Genomic DNA, 8689 nt, shown 5'->3' with positions numbered 1-8689 from the left:
TGCCTTGTTTATTTGTTTGTTTGTTTATGCATCTTTGTTTATTTGTTATGATTGTTTCCATACATGATAAAAAAACCAACATAGTTGCATTTGTGTTCTTTTAAATCAAGAGCGGTGTTTATTTTCGCATTTGTTTATTTGTTTGTTTACAAGTGTAGTTACAAATTATACTTTTAAATGTTTCTAATACCATCCCACAGATTAAAGAAAGCATATCTCTCATTTGCGATGAGAAGTAAGCACTCATGTGTCTACCACTCTTTCTAAATACTCACCTTTTCTAATTAGAAATTTCTAATGCCTATGGATGATGTCAATAAATAGCCAGATGTTATGCAAATGTAAAGTATTTATAAGATATTTACTGTTCAATTTAAGAAAAGAATGAAATATTTTTGAAATTCAGCAAAAATTAACAAAAATCACTGTCAGTATTCTCATGAAAATGTTATCAAAGATCGACACCAAACAAGACACACCGGTACTGTATTGTTTCTGAATTCACCAATCCAAATATTCAAATATAGAAGGACAATACTATTAGACAAACATTTTTAGAAAAGAAAACTTATTACCAAATATAACAAGTATTGCCAAATATTTGCTGATATATAATATTTACCACAATTTAGAGAAACTTCTTCCAAAGGGACATGTATAGCACATTTCAAACATCGGAAAAGTGTCTTTGAGAGGGAAATTTTTATCAAAAAATGGCAAAAAAATGCCATAATATTACAATGTTGCGAATTTTGTCATAATTTGAACAAACTAGACATGTCATCCCTACAGACCTGCATACCTTAATTCAAACCTTGGGCATAACTGATTTCTCAGAAGAATTATATACAAAATGACAAAAATTGCCCAAACATTATAATCTCGGTAAACCATCATGAACAAATCATAGATCTGACTTCCATTTATCTTGGGTCCTGTACACAAACATATGACAAGGCTAATAGTCTGGGGAGTGATTTTGGAAAAGATTTTTTACCATATTCACATTGTTTAACCGGTTTGCATATTTTTCTTCCGACACTAAAACAAAAAAGAAAGTTTTGTCAAAAATACAATCATACCAAATATCAAAGTAATATGTGCAGTGGGTATACCGGTAGTCATGTTATCAAAGTGGACAGACATGCAGACATAAAGACTGACACAATATGATCCTGCAAGGTCTGATAGTGATTATGCATAAGGAACTGGGAGCTAAAAATAACCTGTGGAAATCAGTCAATTCAGAAATTTAATGCTCAAAACTATAACAGGAAAAATTACACTATAAATACCAATCATTTAGAGTTTCAACAAGAAATTGAGGAAGCAGTTGTAAACTGAATTATTCATCAACTTGAACTACAAGGTAACCCCTTGTTTTGTGACTGACATCATCAAGTGTATTCATCGCAGCATATAAATTCCCTGTGGTTGCCCATATTTCCTTCGTTTCTGGGCAAACATCCATGAGTAGAAGTCTGTCGGTGTCTTGATGATAAGCAGCTACTGGACTAACATGCCCATAGAATAGGTCCTGTTCAAAAGCTTGATAGTTGACAATCAAACAAGATCTGTTTTTACTGTTGCTAAGTGTTTCCATGGCGACACATTGTAACTCTTCTTGAGTACTATCATTAGCATGGTAAATTTTGACCTTGTAATGAAAGCTTTATACAAGTCTGCAGTTTCCTGCAGAGTGCAACCTATCTGTTCAACTTTTGCTTTGTCCAATACCCTGCATGTCTGTGGCAAACTGAACATAGTTTCCTCTTGATAGATGGCGTTCTTTACTGTACACTGCTGCATGGCATTCATCGTGATTGCTGCTGTTCTAATTGCACAAAACCTGTTGTGTGTCTGCTTAGCAAAGTGTTTAATAACTGCATCTTGATGGTAGGTTGCTGAAGCTAGTAACTTCTGACCTTCATCACTTTCCAGTGGTATTAAGCTTGACATGGTCCGTATCTGAAAATTGGAGTAAGGGACTGGTCAGTTTCTTCAGCCGGGGGGGGGGGGGGGGGGGGGGGGGGGGGGATTCATGGGGGGGTCACCTGTTTGTGACTTTGGTGATAGGGGGGGTCACCATGTTTCTGAAATGCCAATAGGGGGGGATTAGTGTGTTTTTGAATTTTGACACAGGCTCATCATTGCCTAAAATGCTAGTGTAAGCCACAAATTTCATCATTCAGCTGTATTTTTCGGCGCGCCTTTGAGGCGCGTAACTTTAATAATCAGTCATATTTTTCAGCACGCCCAACTTTAACATATCAAGCATACTTACATCAGAGATATCTGTATGTTCAATATTTTTCAGCGTGCTCTTCAAGCTTATTACTTTAATATATCAGACATTTTTCAGCATGCCCTTCAGGTGCATGACTTTAATATACAAGGCATATATATCAGAGATATCAGGATGTTTCATATTTTTCGGCGCGCCCTTTGGGCGCCATACTCTAATAAATCAGAGATATCTTGATGTTTGCTAAGAGAAAAGGGTACCATTATGAAATCTGCATTTCATATGGAATTCAAAGGATGACAAATTCCTGATACTTTTCTGTTCTCTCTATGAGAATTCAGTATGAGAAAGCAACATGCACAAATATTTCACAATATATATTTGATACAGAGGCTTATTTTAGAGATAGAAAAATGACAAGATATCTTTCCTTCTCATTGAGGCAATTGAGGCAATTATTTTCCTTTGTGTCACAGGTTTTCTGTAGAAAGATGCTTTTTATGAACAAAATAACAGTTAAAAACGGCAGTTTTTGCCATTATTAGCTGTGCTTTTATGGTTTCAATGTTATAAGAAAAGGTCCTCTCAGACACTGTACACATCAGATTTGGCTAAAAAGCTCTCTATGGTCTCCTCAGGAGATTTATTGGATGGTTGGCAAGCCTTAACACCTATCAAAGTTTTTGATTCACTGCTTTTTCCTCTTTGATATTAATGATTGACATCCATTTCTGTGCAACAGTTCAGGACATCTCGTTAAACATAGAAAGTGTGAAATACATTCACAGCTAATTCAAAATACAGCTCATTCAAAATATACTGTATTCAAACTTTAAGATTGACACTTTGAAATTTCTATCTTACAACTGACATGTCAACAATTTCATTACAACATAGAATGTATATATATATATATATATATATATATATCTATATATATATATATATATATATATATATATATATATATGGGATATAATAATTAATTTATGTCCACCTTTTGTTTTACCTATGTCGCGTGCCGGGGGGGGGGGGGGGGTCACCCTGTTTTCAAAATTTGGAATAGGGGAGTCAGCCACTTTTTGACGACGGCAAAAAATAATCCACCCCCCCCCCAGGCCGAAGAAACTGACCAGTCCCTAATAGAAATAGTCTGATACATTTTTTTGAAGTATCATAAACGTCATCAATGGAGATCTCTATTCAAACTACAATAGATTACTACACTTCATCAAAACCATATCCTAAGCTAATTTCCAGTTCTCTTTCAGTACCAACAGACATACAATACACAACACGAAAGGCCTATGTCAGGCATCAGATTGTATTGCCAGGAAATTTACTGGATTATACAATTCTAATAGAAAACAATATGCTGTAATACTTCCATAGTTCACTTGCAGACTATAACAAACGTGATCCAAGGGATTGAGTCCTCTACCTTTACACCTGTGTGTATGTATGTATGTATGTATGTATTTGTAATTTCAGAAGAACCATACTCTGAAGTACACTGCTCTGTATAGTGTCATCAGGGTTAGTCACCTCTATGGATACATTTTTGTCCTTTTGAAAGTGTTCAGTTTTGTACTTTGTCCAATTTTGGAGTGCCCAATATCACTACACTCTTCTGGTGTGAGTTGAGTATTGATCGATTGAAATGAACAGATATGTATGCTATGTTGACAAACTGAAATCTAAGCCATTTATAATACAGAATGAAAATCATAAAAAATTGTCACGTTAAAAGATGCAGCTACCCTACAGTGGAATTTGATTGAGTGTCCGGTTTGCCTTGCAGAGCTCGACGAGTCTACATGTTGCTTATCATTAGAAAAGTAAACATTTGCAACAATTGAGTCTTCGTCTTTGTTGGTGTTAGATTACAGCGCGCGGCAAACGTTTCCCATACACTGTCTCGTCACGATCACTGCAGTCGTTTCAGCATGTCACTGACAACAAGCATAACACTGCACTACATGCACATCACCAGTTTTCTTTTAGGTGTTTACTTTAAATTGGGAACTTTATGAAGAAACAAGTAAATTCTTTAAAAAAACCTTTCTTCTCCTCTCGATGTCAGCAATCACGACAACAGTTCCTTCAGCATGCAGTCTGTAGCATTGCGAGTGCAGTCTACTCTATCAACAAGTTTGACACGATACAACACTGAATATTGTCAACCAGAAAATGCTAAACACTCCTAAATGAAACTTTAATCCCGCTTTCTCTTTTGTCTCAGCTAAATGAAACTTTCTCAATTGACACTTCTCTGAGCTACAAATAGACTTGAAGAAAAGTGTTGATTTTGCACAGGCAAGTGCAATTCAATCAACACGGTACATTTTGTGCCATTGAATAACACACCTAGTGTTTCTGAAATAATTCACCGTATTTTGGCACTTATTTCCCGGACGGCATGATACACGGCAACGGGTTAGCATGGAGGGGACGATGATATCTCTCTGCCTTCAAAATATTCTTTACCTTGCTGAAAAAATACAATGTTTCACTGTAATAAAACGCCGAGAGTCAGTCCGGTTGATGTTGAGGACTTTCCTCGAGATATAGATCCGACACTCGAAAAATATGCCAGTGAGTTTTGTCTGAGTTATATTTCCCAAATCAAAGTACACAAAGCTGTAGCTGAAAGAAAACTTTGATGATGTGCTATAGCTATAGTGCGGTGTCAAGCTTGTTGTGCATGAGTGGCATGCTGAAACGACTGTCATTATTGTAGACGAGACAGTGTCTGGGAAACGTTCGCCGCGTGCGCTGTAATCTAACACCAAATACTCAATTTGTTGCAAATGTTTACTTTTCTAATGATAAGCAACATAGACTTGTCGAGCTCTGCAAGGCAAAACGGACACTCGATCAAATTCCACTGTAAGTATATAGCAGCAAAACATGGGTTCATATAACATTCTGTAAGAGAGGAAGGCTATTCCAAAGCAAGCTAGGTGAATCTTGTGTGTCTCATGGAAGTCTCACAATTGATCCGTCAGTCGTCTGTTTGTTTGCTAGTTTACTTGATTGTTTTTGCTTACGTGTTTGTTTTTGTTTTAATATACTATGTGCTTTTTCTTATTTGACCGGTTTTTTTTAATTTTTCTTTATTTTTCTATTTTCTATTTACTTGTTTACTGTTATTCAGTCAGAGTACCCTGCGGGTAGACAGTCTAGCAGGATTACGGCAGTACACCAGAGTCTATAGGCCTACTCTAGGGAGGGGGGGGGGCGCGTTTTACAACAAGAAACAAAGTCTGTCACTGGACTTACCCCTCGAGTCGCACGCTCGGTGGGAATCCGATTTCAGTGGGGTTGGCTGTCTGCACACTGGCCGGTGGATGATGAAGTCCTTCGCGGTTATAGTCAGCACCCACCCGGTATTTAATACTGCCAGTCTTGCCGCCGAGACGTCCTGGATGTCTCGTTTTCAGCAGCTCCTATCTGTCCGTCTGCTACAATTCTGCTGCAAAGCGGCATCCTTCCTGCACTCGTGGTGGAGTAGCGTCCTGGTGTTATTATTTAAATTCCACTCAAATAACAGACAACATGAGCTTTAGCTATGACTCTTCTAGCCAATCGGAAACTAGTTTGCTTACGAACAAAATCTTAAGCCAATAACATACAATCTTTTACTCATTATGATTGCCATATCTGTATATTAATATCCCTACTTAATATTAATACTGCCACGTTGGCAAAAAACAACAACAAAATACTGTTAGCCTTAGAAGATATGATAATTTGAAACACATGTTACATGTAAGACGATGAGAATGATGAGGAATGCAGTAGTTCAGGAATGTTCATCGGATAAGTCTATGAACTGCATGTCTCAAGGACTGTGAGTGAGTACGCTACTCGCTAAAACATTAACTAATCAAGAAACCATAACAACTACGATTAAACACCCAGGATCGTCACATTACCCCTCCTTTGAGTTCATAATCTCGGTTGGAACTTCCTTTTGTCAGGTAAAATACACAGATCAGATGAACCATTTACCGCAAAAATTTAAAAGTCAGTCACTCTATACAGTAATAGATACTTTCGCTAAATAAATACAGAAAGTCATACGTACTAGTCATAATGTCCACTGAATATTGTTCACTTAACCCTTTCACCACCATGGTTTGTCCCAAATCCATTGTTTTCTAAGGTAAAGTTGGACCTGTACACAGGGAACTGGGGGTGAAAGGGTTAAACCGCAAAACAAAACAAATGTCCCAAGAAACACAACGTTCTACGTCAAATACGGTATCGTGACTCCTTTCAGCTGGGAAAGTTGACGAGTGGTCAAGAATGATGTATCGTTGGAAAACTCTCTTCCATTCGGGGCGACTTTCTAAACTTCAGCTAATTTATACATTAAGAATGTTATTTAGAAAGCGACAATTATCACGTTTATCCGATATACCTTGGATTTTTTTTTCAAACCCGACTTTCTAAACTTCACCTTACGCTTATTCATAAATTAATAGCGCTATTAAGAAAGTGATAATTACCGTTTTTATCCGATGTATCATTGGAAAAAGTTCTTTCATTTCAAGCCCGACGTTCTAAAATTCAGCTAATTTATAAATTTGGAATGTTATTTAGAAAGCGACAATTTTAGCTTTTATCTGATACATTGTTTGTAAACTTTTTTCACTTCAAGCCGTCTTCCTAAACTTCAGCTAATTTACAAATTGAGAACGCTACTGATAAAGCGATACTTATCGTGTTTATCCGATATGTCATGGAAACTTTTTTCACTTCAAACCCGACTTTCTAAAATTCAGCTAATTTATAAGTGAAGAAGGTTATTTAGAAAGCAATAATCATCGCTTTTATCTGATATATCATTGGTAAACTTTTTCACCTCAAGCCCCTCTTCGTCAACTTCAGCTAATTTATAAATTTAGAACACTATTTAGAAAGTGATAATTATCGTTTTTCCCCATATTTACTCACAAGTATCTACTTTTAAGCTCGCATTCCTAATGGCTGTCATGCCTGTGCTTACTCTGTGGGAATAAATGAATTTTTATTTTCACAAAACTAAGATAGTGAAATTTATTTACTAAACGCGCTTCAAATGAGTCCCAACAAGCAGCAGACCAAAATTTTAAAAAAATTTTTGTAAAGAGTCCAAAAATGCCTGTCTACAAGGTGCATTCTTTCTGTAGTATCTTTGCTAGGAGATGAATGTAGTTATTAAAACTCCTAGCCAAAATGCCAAATTACATAGGTTCAATTGTTTTACTTGTATGGCAGCAAATTTAGTCCAAGTTATTTAGACCAGAGTGAAAATTGGTGCTGTGAAGCCATTCAAATATCCCTACCATGTAAAATACTGTGTTGCAGAACCTGCTCCGATTTCTGCCAATGGTAATTGGTTATGTGTGGTTTTAGGTAAATGGGATTGAATTGCATTTTATCCTGAACATGGAACTCTGGCAACATGTGGCTCAGACAGAAGATTCAGCTTCTGGGACAAAGATGCCAGAACAAAACTGAAGACATCAGAGGCATTGGAACAGCCAATCACATTCGTACATTCAATGCACAGGGCAATTAATATATTTGCATATGCATCAAGCTATGATTGGTCAAAGGTAAGCATATCTCACCTGTTTTTGGCATCGTTAGCATGGTAATTATATCTTCAGGTAATTGAATGTGGTCATCAGGAGGAAATAATAGACATCTGAGTTGCTTCGATGTCACACAAGTACAAGAAATAGCTCTATTAAGCACTGGGAACTGTGGCTCCTTGTTTCAATGTTTGTTTGTTACAGATGATTATTTACATATAAAATAAAGAACCCTCAAAGAGTTGCATTTGCATTAATGTTTGTCAATGAAGACGTTTTTTTATTTGTTTCTCCTTTGTTTTTTTACAAGTATAGTTGACAAATGATACATTAAAAAGTTTTTAATACCATCCCGCTTATGAAATAGAAGCATACCCCTCCTTTGCGATGAGAAGTACTAAGCACTATTTGTGTCCATCACTCTCTCTAAATACCCTTTTTAATTCAAAATTTCTAATGCCTATAGACGATATTGAAATAATGATATCAATAAATAGCCAGATGTTATTGCAATGTAAAGTATTATAAGATTGTTACTGCTCAGTGTACAACGAATAAAATATTTTTGAAATTTAGCAAAATTCATAAAAATCACTCTCAGTATTCTCATGACAAGTCATTGACAATGACATAGTCCCCACTTGTAAAATGAGTATTAGTCTTGATGGGGCAGAGAAATGTGGTCATTAAGAAGTATCACTGGAGTGTATATGTTCAGATCTATGTGCACATGGGTCTATGTCGTTGTTCCCAATTTGAATCATATGAGGCATGTCTAAGTTATGGTTCTAAGTCTGGAAAAAAGATCAGACCTCTAGCTGTATTGGCCAGCCATTAAATACATATGCACATAATAATG

General features: G+C 36.3%; 1 long non-coding RNA gene across 1 annotated transcript; it reads right to left on the bottom strand.

The window, feature by feature from the left end:
* Nucleotides 1–342: 342 nt before the first annotated feature.
* On the bottom strand, nucleotides 343–5789 carry LOC139133807 (uncharacterized). The gene is made up of 2 exons (XR_011552644.1): nucleotides 5528–5789; nucleotides 343–1968 (listed from the first exon to the last, which is right to left on the bottom strand). It is a non-coding gene; the product is annotated as an uncharacterized lncRNA (long non-coding RNA).
* Nucleotides 5790–8689: the final 2900 nt, after the last annotated feature.

The sequence above is a fragment of the Ptychodera flava genome, chromosome 5 (assembly GCF_041260155.1).
Source record: "Ptychodera flava strain L36383 chromosome 5, AS_Pfla_20210202, whole genome shotgun sequence".
Lineage (NCBI taxonomy): Eukaryota > Metazoa > Hemichordata > Enteropneusta > Ptychoderidae > Ptychodera > Ptychodera flava.
This window is presented reverse-complemented; position numbering and strand designations above follow the sequence as displayed.